The 16,079-nt window shown below is 38.1% G+C and overlaps 1 protein-coding gene across 4 annotated transcripts in view; it reads left to right on the top strand.

Moving 5' to 3' along the window:
* The window catches only part of drp2 (dystrophin related protein 2), a 146,780-nt gene that overhangs the window by 29,197 nt on the left and 101,504 nt on the right, over positions 1-16,079 (top strand). For 3 of the 4 annotated variants that reach the window (XM_059515878.1, XM_059515874.1, XM_059515875.1), the window contains exon 2: positions 11,882-12,028. The gene's annotated coding sequence lies outside the window, so the exon portion shown is untranslated. Of the gene's footprint in view, positions 1-8,050; positions 8,188-11,881; positions 12,029-16,079 lie in introns of all 4 variants that reach the window. The other variant, XM_059515876.1, reaches the window with a different exon arrangement.

Here is a 16,079-nt window from a genome sequence, read left to right as displayed (position 1 = left end):
CTGCAGTTGGAACAATTTCGTGCTGCATATTTCAGTTTCTCTGTTTTCTGTTTACTGAAGATGATTATGCACCTTATATGTTCAAACAGAGTCAATAACTGTTTTCACTCTGCATGCTGTCATATTCATTTGAGTCTCTAAATACAGTGCTCATAATGGGGTCATCTGAACCAAGTCATTTGAACTGTTCGACGGAGAATGAGTCACCAGCGAGAATGAGAAAGATCCTCCTCTTGTTCTCTTGTTGTTTTACTGGGGTTGAGGAGGAAGAGAGAAGGGAACTGGCTCAAAGGCAAATGGCATTCTTCCTCTTCTCCAGGAATTGTGGTTTGGGATTTCAAAGTGTTTTATCGGCACAAGGCAAAGCCCTTGTTAGAAATTTAATGTGCGGACTGTGAGATTGGAGGTGGAAAAGCTGCATTCTTTTTAGATATGTGTGGCTAAAGGGCGTGAGTTTCCACCAGCTTTGACTCACAAGCAATGCATTTCTTTATTTCAAAGAAAAAGCCTATTGATTTGAATCCTAAGGGGCTTCAGTCCCGGAAAAGGGTTTTTATGTTATTTGTCTATTTAACAGACCATTATAAGAGAAGTCTTTGAAGTGCAAAATTTCATGTAAATTACATGAAGGAGATTTAATTAGTGAAAGTGATATGACATAGAGCCAAGTATGGTGACCCATACTCATAATCCATGCTCTGCATTTAACCCATCCAAAGTGCAAACATAGCAGTGAACACACACCCAGAGCAGTGGGCAGCCATTTATGCTGCGGTGCCCAGGGAGCAGTGGGAGGGCTTTGGTGCCTTGTCCAAATCTCTAACCATTAGGCCACGACTTCCCCACTCAATTCTTAGAAGCTCATAATTAATTCTTGAAATGTTTGTCACTCTAAATTCACAGGAATACCCAGTATATATGTGTGTGTGTGTGTGTGTGTGTGTGTCTGTGTATGTATATATATATATATATATATATATATATATACTGATTCTAAGGCCGGCGACACACTGGCTGCGTGGCTTGAGCGTGCCGTTTCTGCTGCGTGTCAGTTGCGTGACGGCTGCTTCGCGTTTTCTGTGTCTTTACACACCAGAATCGTGCCTGGCGTGGCGCTGGCGCGCTGCTGCTGCTGTAAGTGACATAGAGGGAGGCTGCCGACAGACCAGGATCTTGTCTTCATGACAACAATATCTATACTTCATGTTGAGCATAAATATAAAGCCTACTAAAAAGGACACCGTCAACAGTATTGACGGCAAAATAGACTATGTTTGACAGGTGCAATATGCCAGTGTTTCACCGGCCTAAGGTTTTCAAAAGGCATCACGCGAGTGTGAACATCACTACAACTAGGAAAAAACGATTGTAATTCAATCCCGTTTGTTTGCATTTCTTTCCCTTACTGTACCGAAAATGAACCGAACCATGACTTTAAAACCGAGGTACGTATACCGAACCGTGATTTTTGCATACCGTTAAACCCCTAATATATACAGTACAGACCAAAAGTTTGGACACACCTTCTCATTCAAAAAGTTTTCTTTATTTTCATGACTATGAAAATTGTAGATTCACACTGAAGGCATCAAAACTATGAATTAACACATGTGGAATTATATATGGAATTATATACATAACAAAAAAGTGTGAAACAACTGAAAATATGTAATATTCTAGGTTCTTCTTGGTTCTTGTCAACAGCATCTCCGCCATGATAATAACTGAGTGACTGACAGGCTTCCCGTTGTTACATTGTGCAAGGTAAATAAGAGTACATCTAGTGGAGAAGAGTAATGAAAAGATTAACTTTAATCAGATCTTTTAGATGTTTGCTGAAATAAATACCAGAAAAGATCGATTCACAGCTTTTGAGAACCAATATCGAATCAACGTCATTTAAAAAAAAAAAAAAAAAAAACTATTTTTTTGCCCAGCCCTAACACAAAAGGTAACACAAATTGCTAATCAGCCAATCACTTGGCAGCACATTCAGGCATCTATATGTGATGAAGACGACTTGCTGAAGTTCAAACCGAGCATCAGAATGGGGAAGAAAGGGGATTTAACTAACTTTGAATGTGGAATGGTTCTTGGTGCCAGACTGCCTGGTCTGAGTATTTCAAAAACTGCTGATCTACTGGGATTTTCATGAACAACCATCTCTAGGGTTTACAGAGAATGGTCCGAAAGATAGAAAATATCCAGTGAGTGGCAGTTGTGTGGACAAAAATGCTTTGCTGATGTCAGAGGCCAGAGGAGAAAGGTCAGACTGGTTAGAGATGATAGAAAGGCGACAGTAACTAAAATAAGAACTCGTTACAACCAAGGTATGCAGAATACCATCAGACAACACGGTGAACCTTAAAGCAGATGAGCTTTTTAAATTGAATTTTTTAGCTTTAATGGGAATGCCAAAAAGTTTATTTTATCCCTATGTACATCAATGTTGCTTCCTGCAGCCTTATGGCTTGGAAGAGTTTGGCATTGTATGTAAGGCAATTGTAGGAGCAGGTTCAGAGTTTGTCAAGCTGAAAGGCTTTAGACAAATGGATGTCGAGTGGACATGGAGTTGAGGTCTTAGCTGGTGACAGGTAGGAAAACCCTGCCAACCTTGTGCTCTTTGGGAGACTGATGACTGGGCACTTGAGAAAGTGTTTGGAGTGCACTACTTCTCCGATCTCTGATTACATGCTTTAGATTTATAAGGACTACTGAAATCAGAGGCTTGAATGAGACGGTTTCTCCTCTGGATTTTGTCTGATGTTTGATCACATCATCTTCGTTCTTTTGTGCAGTTCTGTTGAAGATGATATGCAAGAGTTGTTTTTTTCCTTTGGTCTCCTTTGAGTTGTCATCAAGGCATCATATTTATTTTTTTCGTTTTTTTACCACACTCTTGCAGGAATCAGAATAAACGATTCGGTATCTCAGATCCAATATCAGAAGCTGTATGTCAACAGCTACAGAGAGTCTCTGTTCCTCCACTATTACTTTGTAGGGTTGCGTCTTAAAATCAATTCCTAGATTGAATTAGCTTTCTTGTTTTTTAACCTTTTGAATTGTATTGCTCAAAGTGAATCCCATCCAGCTCTAAATATCATTAATCAAAGAATAGTTCACCAAGCAACGTTCTCTCATGTTGTTCCAAACTTGTACGTTTATTTATTTTTTGATTGGAAATTTTAAAAAGTTTTCAAAGGTTTATTTATTTTCCATACTACAACAGTTCATATTGACTATCATAAAAATGGAATAAACATACAATTCATATTCTGTACAAACTACCATTATGTGGCAAAGAACAGTGTGAAGATTCTTCCAAATGTGTACTGTTTTGTCCTACAGATGAAATACAAAACAACATGAATACATTTTCAGATAACTGTAATTTATAGGTGAACTATTAATTAAACTGTCACTTCAATAGGATTTTTTTGGAGGCTACTTTTCAGTAGGCCTGTAAAGATCATTTCTATTATATTGTCAGTCCTACAGACCTCCAGTTCCACATGTAATACTGTCATTTCAGGGACATCAGAGTAAATACTTACAATGGAGTGGATTGGGAGCAGGATTTTGTGTGTGTGTGTGTGTGTGTTGACAAAGTGGAGTGGAGTGTCATGACATCTGTGACACTGGATGTGATGAGGCAGAGCTCACTGTAGATTTCTAGAAAAGGAGGTGTGATACAAGTTGCATGTGTTTTGTTTGCAGTTGTGCCTATGCTGACATGAGTGGGAATAGACCTAGAGGAGAGAGACATTCTTTGTGTATTTGTTCGAAAAACATCGAAAAATTTGTTTGCACAGTGTTCTCGGATTCAAGGAAAATATTACATTCAATTCACAGTACAAGGCTACAGCAGAGGATTACAACAGTGCAAGAGGAGTGTAACAGTACAACGCAGAATGCAATAATGGAGACATATACAAATAGGCTTGTAAAATATAACTCATTAGTAATAAATGAGTGGAGCCATTCTGTAGTACTGAATGACACAGGCATATTTTAGGTGTGCAGTTTGTTTTTTAAGAGCAGTGGAGTTTTATAAGTTTCAAAAGCTTTTTAAATTACTGCTGAAGTCTCTTTAGTCTGTTGAATGGTGGGATGTAGCCATGACTACTAAGATTCTGATTAATTTTCCTCCTAATTTATTCTACCATAATAAATGGATATGTGTGTGATTGCAAACAGCTCTTTTTTTTAAAAGCCATGAAAAAGAATCAACTAGTTTTCATTAGGCCTGTGCAAAAAATTCAATGTGATTTTCATGCGAATCTCATCAGTAAAGACGCTCCTGTAATTAGAAGTATATCTCAAGCACGTGTGTTCAGATCAGGGTTGCCAGGTTTTCACAACCAATCCTTCCAGTTGCTTCTCAAAACTAGTCCAAAACTAGCCCAATCGCGTTTCCAGGAGGTTCCCCGATAAAAAAAAATTGCTTCCCGGGGTTAAAATATACATTTTTTGGAAGGGTTGCCTTGGCAAAATTCGCATTTTAGGGGCTAAATATCACGTTATTGGTAGTGGGGTTGCTTCAAACCGCGGATATGAAAAACAATCGCAGACTTGGCAACACTGGTACAGGTGGAGCGGCAGTTACTACAAAGAGCCGTAGTCTACCGACAACTAACACAAAACCGTTTTCAAAAAAGACAAAAAATCGCCTGCGATTTTAACATCGATTTTGTGTAGATTGTCAGTGAATTACGGCTCTGTGTAGTAAATGCCAACCAGTGTTGCCAAGTCTGAGGTTGTTTTTCATGTCCGCGGGTCAAATCGACCCCAATACAAATAACGTGATATTTAGCCCCTAAAATGCGAATTTTTACCAAGTCAACCCTGATAAAAAACGTATATTTTAACCCGGGAAGCAATTTTTATCGGGGAACCACCTCGAAGCGCGATTGGGCTAGTTTTGGACTAGTTTTGAGAAGCAACTGGGCAGGATTTGTTGTAAAAACCTGGCAACCCTGATCTGAACACACGTGCTGGAAATATACTTCTAATTACAGGAGCATCTTTACTGGTGAGATGTGCATGAAAATTGCATTCGATTTTTTGCACAGCCCTAGTTTTTATTAATATCCACGGTGGGAAATTGTCTTGGTCTCATCTTTGAAACGGCTAACGGCTAAAGAGCACTGTAATCATATGTTTTAGTATATATGATGTTTGATTTGTGAATGTTAGTGACCTTTTCCTCCATAACTCATCTCACTAATGTGTCAGAGATAAAAAGCCTGACTCATAGTGACTTCCAAACGTACATGACATTCTGCCTTGTGATGTTTTTTTAAGTGAGAGGGAAGTGACATACAGCCAAGTATGGTGACTCATACTCAGAATTCATGCTCTGCATTTAACCCATCCAATGTGCACACACACAGCAGTGAACACACACACACACACACAATGTGAACACACACCCAGAGCAGTAGGCAGCCATTTATGCTGCAGCACCCAGAGAGCAGTTGGGGGTTCGGTGCCTTGCTCAAGTCGTGGTATTGCCAGCCCAAGACTCAAACCCACAACCTTAGAGTTAGGAGTCAAACTCTCTAACCACTAGGCCACAACTTCCCTATAACAGGCCTCAGCAAACGTTTGAGAAAGATTGATAAGCTTCTCTTACTGCATTTATTATTTATTTACAATTATATTTGTATAGTCAAGCTGTAACTTTTTTCAAATGGATAAAATATTGTTCTTGGCTCGAAAACACAAAAATATTGGCTGTAAAAAATTTTGCATAGTGCTGTAATACTTAAGAGCATTATTAGCCATTTTTGTGCTGACCTTCAACCCTGAAACATTTTGAATGTAGCAAGTATGGCACAAAACATGTTTTGTAAAAGAAATGTCATGTATTAAGAATATTTTGGTCAAATTAAAATGTTTTCTTTCAAGGCACACAAAACTGAGTCATGCTACTAGAATTTCTTATACTTAGCAATATATTTAGCTATTCCAGTTATAGTAAGTATTTGAATTCCAAAAATACTGTGAGAGGGTTTAAATTTGTAGCATTTAAGAGCTGGTAATAACGTATGCTTTAGCTGTAAATAAATATGTAGTATTTAACTTAATAGTTTAAGAATCAATAAGCACATTTCCCTATGGTGATCCCACATTTCTACAGCATTAACAGCCCTGATATTATTTAGCCTGAGGTGGAAAAAAGTTCAGGCAAGAGATTTTCAGAAAAAAAAATAAAAAAATGAAACCGTTTATTTGAAATGATTTTTCAGCAGTATTGAGTAAGGCATAGTGCACAGTCATCCAGTCAGTATTGCAATATAAACCCAACAGGGTGATCTGCAAAGCAGGGGAGTCTTGTGATTTGATTTCAGAATGTAGCGATCAGAATGTAGCCTATTCGAGAGATAATAAGCATAAGTATAGACAATCTGTTCCTCTCCTTTTACTTTTAAAGTATTACGTGTGTTGAAATACTTTTAATTTCCACTGGTACATGTGAGTTTAAGTAAGGAATTCAGTTCTGCTCTTTTAAGACATCAGCTCATCATGAGAGAAGCTGGGTCATGTGTTCTGTCATATGGTCCAAAGCCTAAAGATGGATGAAGACAGACGACATGTACCCCTTAACTTCCTTCATAGCAAAAAACACTGTCTAAACAGATAATTTATGTCTTCTTCAACACAGTTATATAGCACCCCCTCATATAGCACCACACAGTTTTTTCATATTCATATTCATTTTTTCAGATCATATTATAGTATAAGATACTGTAGATATTTGCTAAACAAGATGTAATATATAATACAATAACTTTGATTACACAAGACCTTGACTTGATTTTTATCTGAGAGCATTCCTGTTTATATGGAAGCCGACTGAGGATAATTCAGCTAACACTTAAAATGCCCTTTTTATAGTTTATCCATACCTTACTGTTTGGGTTATGCTAGCGTTTAATTATTTATCAAAGGATTTGGCCATGGCCTCCCTCCTAGAGTCTCCCCTTTTAACAAACATATCAGTTTTCCACATGTGTTGGTATGGTTTGTTGTTTATCTCCCAAAAGGCATTATTGACTAGTCCTAGATCAATATCACCCAGAATATGAGCATGATGTATTCCCATCGACCTGAAAGAAAGAACAGTCTCACAGAGTTGACCAAAACTCCATTAGGGAAAAAGAAAGTGTGATTACAGGCCTGATAATGGGGCTGTATACACACTGAAGTGCATCACTCTCCCCATATCTATTGGCGGCATGAGTTTGGATGTGGAAAGTAGCGGCCATCAGCCTCAATGTTCCATCAAGACCATCACAGCACAAATCCACAGAGGGACTGAGACCAATAAAAGCTGTTTTTTTCCTGCTGGAACGCTGCTGATGAGCTCTTTCTTTGGTGAGACATGAGATAATGTACAGCTCTACTTAATGGGGGGAACTTGGAAGCACTTGCAGTTATGCTATAACATTTTTGACTCGGAATGTACAATCAGAGCATGGCAGAAGTATGCAGATGCAGTAACTGTGCACCATTCCCTGAATATTCAAATTACATTTGACGCATCTGAAATTGCAGAAGGATCTGTAGTACATACTGATCAAAGACACATTAATTTTATTGTAGAACGATGGCAATTAAATAAAATGTTGTTTGCGTCATTGGTGTCACCAAGCCGCTTTTTAATGCTGTTGAAATCATAATAAACACCCATGTTTGTGGTAACCAGATTCCAAGATGTAACATCTTAAGTTTTAATAACATGAAGCAGCATCAGAATTATACTATGAAGTCCATAAACATTCCCAATTGAGTTTTATAGCTTTCAGATGGGGGATATCAATGTGACTGGATTGATTATTGTCCTCTGCTATGCTCCGTTTGGTGTTGTTGATGGAGATGATGGACTATATCACACCATTATCCTCTCCAATAAAGTTATGGAGATAGTCGAGCTTGTAAAGATTGAGCAAATCTGGGATGATAAAGCTATTCCTCTAATCTTTCAAATAATCTTTCATTACCCGGCTCTGCTGAGCTTTTCATGTTTTTCTCTTTGTGTGTGCAGTGTAGCCTAGCTGCCGGGGTACACTGGAGCTCGGTTTAAATCTGTATCCTGCCAAGCTGGTTCCAGACTGCGGGAAAAGTGTGCATAAGTCAAGGGGGGTCACACCTCGGGCTCCTCTACTTACTTAACCCCCTCTGGTGAGGCTCCATTTCTGTGTGCAAAAACATGAATTAATCACTTTCTGCATTGTGTGTGTGCAGTGGAGGAGGTCATGAAGATATTGCCTTGAAGAAGCCTTTTAAATACTAAAGGGAGTTGGATTTGAGTCTAGCTGAGTCAATAAAATGCTTTGGTGTTAATAGGTCATTCTCTTTGTTTATGTGAGATGGGTAATGATGGCTTTATAGTTTTGTGAAACTTTTTGCATTAAAACATATACAAACAACAGTAATGTGGGCATATATAAATGCAGCGGTACTGAATGTTTATACTTTTGTTTTGTTCAAATCTTGGACCACTGGTGCAAACTCAAACTAATGTGGGTTGCCTGTTGTTGTGCAGCAGTACTGAGCTTGACTGCAGAGGTCTTCGGGTGCTAAATATGCACATATTTTATTTTCTCTGGAAACTGATAACAAAGAAATAACATGCCTCCTGAAAATGAACTTGGAATGGAGGAAGCAGCCAGACCGAAAGGGAATTCTCCACCATTATTTTCAGAGACCTTAGGCATAAGACTGATTCAGAAAAACACTTTTGGCACCAGAAATATCTTAGACTTTTTGCTAAATGTCATTCTCTCCAAGTTTATAATGTGAAATTCTACCTTATGGGACATTAACAACACCTTTGTAATCAAAAACAGTACAGGACCTCTGTGCCATACTATTCTAATCTATTCTCTCTGCCCACAATGTTCTCGTTTCCACCATGTTTCATTTCATTAGCTACTTAAGCTTTTGATGAATTGATTCCAGTATGCCGATGTCTAGTTGAAATAAAGCGAACAAGCGAGAGTTAAGGTTTGTTGTAATGAGTAAGACGGCCATTGAATGTATCAGCACTTTGAAAATTCCCCTCTGTTAGGAGCAGCCTCCTCTGACAAAGACGGGAAATAAGTGTCTAAGAGGTTGTGCGGTGATTAAGTGTGGATCGTGGAGAGCTGCCTCGCTCTGCTGAGAGGCAGATGGTAACCTTGGGGACGCTGACGCGGCTTTGTGTAAGTGAGAGTGGCAGGAGGCACTTCTCGAGCTGCACTGCCTGTTCCACCAACCTCTTCCTCTCCGTTTTTTATTTTTCTGTTTCTGTATGTCTCTTTCACTGGCATAAATGCACACTCTAGCCTATCTGTGTTTCTCTCAGCGGCTGGCTGATGGGAGACTACATTACGTGTTCTTACTGGGTGGTTCTTTAAATACATTACCCTCTGCTAGGGTCTATATACTCCATTATCTGCAAATAGACTGACATCCATTAGATCCATTCAGGGCAAAGCCATACATCACCTATAAGTAACAACCATTGCTTATTTCTGTTTTATAGCATTCAAGGTGTAAAGTATAAACCTGGCTTCCTATTAAATCTGGTTTGTAACAATCTCCGCTATAAATAAAGCTTATGTGATTTGACTCACCATCAAAAAGCATTTCATGCTCCCAAAGCCATGTTGAAGTTTATCTGAATGAACGCTCCCAATTCCTAGCGACAAAATGGTTCATTATCAGGGTGCAAAGGGAATGACAGAAGAGCTAACACGGTGAATGATGGATTAGCTTGTGTGGTAAATGCACATCAGCATGGTGTCCTACTTACAGTGACAAGCACTCTGTTTGTGTGGTTCGTGACTAAATGCTGTTGGTCCTTTGCGGCAGAGTTTGGTGCGGGGTGGTACATAGCCTGAGTGTTTTTCACTGTAGTTATTTGCTTTCTGTCATACTGTCTCCATCTCTTCCACCTTCTCCAAGTTTCACTTCCATGCCACCTGAGACTTCTTGTTGGTGAGAATGTGCAGATGGTCTTTAAAACGCTCTTGATTCAGCCGGCTGAATGCTCACGGATGGAGCGGAGGCGAACAGGACACTTTGGAGTCCTTAATAAGTTATTTTCCCTCAAGAATTTTTCGTTTTATCTTTAAAAGGATGCATTGCTCAAAAATAATACAAAAATGGTGTCATTTACTCACCCTCGTGTAGTTCCAAACTCGTATACCTTCATTTCCTCTATGAAAAGAATTTATTTTAAAGAAAGGGTTCCAATGTTGTTTTGGGGATGAGTGCTGGTCCAATGTTGTTTTCACTGAGCTATCTCTTGAATTGTGCAAAACTTTTTATCTAAGTTATATTTATGGGCTTTTGTGCTTTTGATGGACAGGAATGTAGAGAGCAGACAGGAAAACATTGGTTGAAGAGAGGGGAATGGGATCGGCAAAGGACCTCGAGACAGGAATCAAACTTGGGTCGCCGGGAGCACATTTGTGCTATGTGTCGGCACACTAAGCACAAGGCTATTGGTGCCGACAAATTATTTGATATTCTTGAATTACATTGACTTAAGGACTCAAAAGTGTCCATTTCGTGTCCATTGTCTGTGCTTTTATCTAGCTGAAATTTTTGAAACATTTTTAAACATCTATATTGTTTTGAATGCCATTGAATTTAGTTTTTTGGCAAAAAAGAAAGAGAAAATAAAACACAGCCTTTATTCAAAATATCTTCTTTTGTATTCCACAGAAGAAATAAAGTCATTCAGGTTTGCAACAACATGAGAATGCTTAACTGAATTGTTTGGTGAACTATCCCTTTAAGAGCTGCAGTCTCCGATATACCACAGTGCAAATCAGACTGAAGAGGACAGATTCCGTTGTATATTAGAGAACCTACAAGAAGTCTAACAGTATTGTAAAACAGACATAAATGCATGATTTTTTTCTCTCTTTTAGATGTTAAAACTGATGGCTTTTTGTTACTTGTCAGTTTGAAGAGAGGAAAAGCTCGGGGACTCTTCTTGCTCTCATTTGGTCTGTGTTTCTAAAGCCCTTACACATATTGATTTCATTTACACACAGTTAATTGACACCACAGTCTTGTGTGCATGACATGGAACAGGGACATTGGGAAATAGAGAAAGACTTTTACTCTCAGCAGAAACTATAATGTAAAATTATGACTGTCTGCTACAGCTCTGAAATACCTGGTCTCATTGCCTTGGCTAGTTACTACCAGCCAGCTGCACATTACACTTTTATGGCTGTTTTGAACATCAGAATGTTTTGCCCACCTTTGTACTTTGACTGGTGGGTGAGTGACACATCTTTAAGTAGGCCTTTTGTAGCTGAAACTCTGTCACTTGACCACCATCGAAATAGGATTTGTGTCCATCGACACACGTAAAGGTCAGGCAACGTGTAGACTTTAGAGATTAAAGAGGAACTCGGGACAGGTGGCAGACCTCAGGCCCAGCCTGGAGCTGTTTGTGGCTCGAGAGAACATCCAGGAAGTAATGAAATCTCAGCTTGGCCGTTGATGCTCATTGGCATTCTCACTCCGTCTGCTTTGCTTTCCCGCCATCGGCCATGTGTGAGCTCGGCTAGCTGTTGGGATTGTGCGGACAAAGTATGCTGTCCCCTGATAAGGGAGCCTCCAATGCTTAGCCATTAGCCAGATTAGCACAACTACGAGGCCTGGGCAGCAGCATCATAACAAGCTCAGAAGCTGGAGAGCTTGGTATCCTGGGCTGAGCTTTATTTGCAGGTCCTTGCCTTGGCATGCAGCCCAGATCCAAGGGTTTCAAGGGGAAGCAATGAGCAGCTGTTTGATTTTCTGTTTGCTTCAGTCTCTTATCACATCTTCTCTCTGGCAGCAGGGTGACGATATGATCCTCTTCTTCCTGTAGGTCCCGGGATACGCAAATTGCCAGGTCTTCTCCTCCTCTACATACCACTCCACTGGCTGCTCCTATAGCTTCTGGAGAACGGCTCCTCTTCACGCTGCCTCGGACACCAGGAACCTGCCACTACGTCAATCACGTCCTCACAGCTGGGTAATTAATTTCAAGTGCAAATTTTAGCCATCTTCACTTGAGAAACGGTGAGAATAGATCAGAGTTTCCCCCCTCTTTAGTCTGTTCATTCACACAGTCCTGAGGCTTTCCAGACTGAGCTTGTTCCTGCAGACCAGTTTGCCAATGAGGCTCTGCTTAAATCTCTAGGGTGGTCATCAGAGGTTTTTGTGTTTTTGTTTGTGCATCTTTCAAAGCCAAGCGATTGTAAGGAATATCAGTCATTTTAGAGTTGTCTGCTTGGCTACAAGTCACCTGTGAATTTTCAAAGGACACTCTTTATGAGAAAAGACCTTTGTGACTAAGCCAATAGCCTTTGGTGTCTTTCAAGAATACTTTACCTAGCCCACGAGGCTGAGGCTGGCTTTGTAACACAGGACTGTGGCTTCATGGAGTTTATCTTCCTTCTCTTTCTTTTTTCCCTTTTTGGAAACTTGTTCACCCTTTTCAGTCTATGTTGAACTTATTAGAGTTGGGAAATTTTACTTCGGAAAAACTTTGTAATTGCACTCCTATAAAAAAAAATGGTGATTACATATTACATGAACTGGGCATTTTTCAAGTGTTTGTCTTCCTCACATAGTTTGCATGCAAAGACTAGACTCCTGTATTGACATTTTGCCATTTTCAGTTTAAGTAAAAAAAAAAAAAAATTTGGAATGCTTTATACATTACAATTCCAGTTCCTGAATGTGAATTTAATTGAATTGAGCAAACTTTGTTTGTCTTTGTTTATAATAATTGGTTGGTTAGGATAGTATGGTCACATTAAGTTGCCCTACTCACTTGTAGCATAAACATACTGCAGATAAACATACTGCAGACATCTATGTGGGAGAGTTCGAGCTTTCCAACGAAAACCCACATATTATGGTGTAACATATCATTCAAAAAGCTACGGGTAAAGCAGTTACTTTGTTTCTCAATTTTTAATTGCATATGTTGATTCCTGTGTTGTACATTACATAAAAATACATTTTTATCTCCAGTGGAGAACATAATGGTTAAAAGTGTGCATAATTGCTTATGTAGAGATAGCAGGGACATCCCACCCACATGGTTCCAACTGGTTTGCATAGACACACACATGCACTTACGCACAGGCTTTTTGTAGTAGGCAGAATACCCACATTTCCTCTGTGAGCCCTCATTTAGGTGAGCTGACCTTGCATGAGCTGCGTCAATCATTCTCTATCTGCCGGTAAATCCTCCCTTATCTTGGGCTTAAACTGACGGAGCACGCATACATCTGCACTGCAGGAGACAGTGAGGCTGTATGATCCAGGAACAGAGTCAGATTGACTGAAGCTACTGGAGTGATGGGATGGTTTGTTTGTGAATAGCATATGCTTAAAGTGGGTTCGGGTTCAGAGCGTTCACACAGGATGGGGGCTGAAGGGTGAATTAGGCATGTTCTGGGCAACTGTGTGGCTCCTTTGAAGCCTGATTTACATTTGTGCAAGATGGAAAATGTAGAATTTTTCTGTGCACATTGCATACAGTACAGATTTTATGGGTGCATTTGCTTTATTACCTAATTTGCATAATTAAACAATACATTTAGAGCATGCAAATAAACAGTGCTATCAGTGGGCACAATTTACTGTTAGTAAATCTGTAACGTTTTTGGAGAAGGTGGTGTTTTGTTAGAGCTGTTGAGACAGCTCTGTCTCTGGAGGTAGAGCTGTGTGATTTGAGTCTTATTGTCCTCCAAGACATTTGAGGGAACAGCTCTGCCTTGAGTCTGCATTGCACTCAGTGGAACTGTAGATCTCACCGTTGGCTGAATGTGTGCTCTGTTTCTCTCTCCCCCTTGCCGTCTTTCTCTCTGTCTCTCTCAGTTATTTGGAATAGCATTGGAAACCCCTGTTTTTAGGAAATAAAGTTTTTGCACATTATTATGTTTTTTAGGCATGCATGATATATCAGTACCTTATTAGAGTTTTTTTTATTATTATTATTTATCTGTGTTGAGCGATATTGGGTATTTAATAGTGTGGGATAACTTCTCCTGTTTTTACATTTAGGTTATCTTTGTTGTCATCTAATACTCTGTTAAAGTATTTAAACACATTGATAATGCACATTAACATGTAATCTTTAGGAAATCTCAAAATTTATAACCTTTGTAATACTGCACATTATAGTGATCTGGTGCCTAAATTAAATAGATTTTAGTTTTAGTGTTTTATTTTATAATATGTTTATGCAAAATATCAGCCATTCGTTAGTTATCAGCCAAATCATATTGTTATCGGCCAGAATTTTTATGTTTATAATTTGCAGTATCAGTTTTTACTGTATATATCAGCTTTGTAATCAGCTTATTCCTAGTCTGTCTGTTTCAACATTATAGCAATAAAGTAAATGATGCATTTCGGCCCCGGGTCGAACGGACCAAAGCCAATATATATGGTTAGATCCTGATTAGTGCTGTTAAAAGATTAATTTTGATTAATTACATCCAAAGTACAAACTTTTGTTTGCACAATATATGTTCTGTATATACAGTACAGACCAAAAGTTTAGAAACTTTACTATACTTCTGCTCATCAAGCCTGCATTTATTTAATCAAAAATACAGAAAAAACAGTACTATTGTGAAATATTAAATATAACTTAAAATAATAGTTTTCTATTTGAATATACTTTAAAAAAATAATTTATTTCTGTGATGCAAAGCTGAATTTTCAGCATCATTACTCCAGCCTTCAGTGTCACATGTAACATCCAGTCTATCACATGATCATTTAGAAATCATTCTAATATTCTGATTTATTATGAGTGTTAGAAACAGTTCTGCTGTCTAATATATTTGATGGATAAAAGGTTAAAAAGAACTGCATTTATTAAAAAAAAAAAAAATCTAATAAAATATATTCTAATAATATATTTTCTTTACTATCACTTTTTATCAATTTAACACATGCTTGCTGAATAAAAGTGTTGATTTTATTTAAAAAGAAGAAAGAAAAAAAAAATTTACTGACCCCAAATTACTGACCAGTAGTGTATATTGTTATTACAAAATATTTATATTTTAAAAACATAGGTTCTTTTTTTTTTTTTTTTACTTTTTATTCATCAAAGTATCCTAAAAAAGTATCACATGTTCTGAAAAAATATTAAGCAGCAGAACTGTTTCCAACTTTGATAATGAATCATCATATTATAATGATTTCTAAAGGATCATGTGATAATGACCCTAAAATTCAGCTTTGCATCACAGAAATAAATTATAATTTAAAGTATAATAAATTTAAAAATAATTATTTTAAATTGTAATAATATATCACAATATTATTATTTTTTTCTGTATTTTTGATCAAATAAATGCAGGCTTGATGAGCAGAAGAAACTTCTTTCAAAAACATTAAAAATAGTAATGTTTCCAAACTTTTGTTCTGTACTGTATATATACAGGTGCATCTCTGCATCTCAATAAATTAGAATGTCATGGAAAAGTTCATTTATTTCAGTAATTCACCTCAAATTGTGAAACTCGTTCGTTAAATAAATTTGGTGCACACAGACTGAAGTATTATAAGTCTTTGATTCTTTTAATTGTGATGATTCTGACTCACATTTAACAAAAACCCAGCTCAACAAATCAGAATACTTCATAAGACCAATAAAACATTTTTTAGTGAATTGTTGGCCTTGTGGAAATTATGTTCATTTACTGTACATGTACTTGATAGGGGCTCATTTTGCTTTAATTACTGCCTCAATTCAGCGTGGCATGGAGGAGATCAGTTTGTGGCACTGCTGAGTTGGTATGGAAGCCCATGTTTCTTTGACAGTGGCCTTTAGCTCATCCGCATTTTTTGGTCTCTTATTTCTTATTTTCCTCTTGACAAAATTCATGTCTGGTGATTTTGTTGACCGGTCAAGCACACCAACACCATGGTCATTTAACCACGAGTCAGTCTTTTGTTCGTTATCTGGCTCCGCTCGGTGTTCATCTTCATTTCTCTCTTCACAGCAGTTCAGTCAGTGTACTGTTTGAGTAAATTAATTACTCCGGGATATT

The sequence above is a fragment of the Carassius carassius genome, chromosome 29, assembly GCF_963082965.1.
Source record: "Carassius carassius chromosome 29, fCarCar2.1, whole genome shotgun sequence".
Classification (NCBI taxonomy): Eukaryota; Metazoa; Chordata; class Actinopteri; order Cypriniformes; family Cyprinidae; genus Carassius; species Carassius carassius.
The sequence above is the reverse complement of the archived record's forward strand: the minus strand, read 5'-3'. Positions and strand labels throughout refer to the sequence as shown.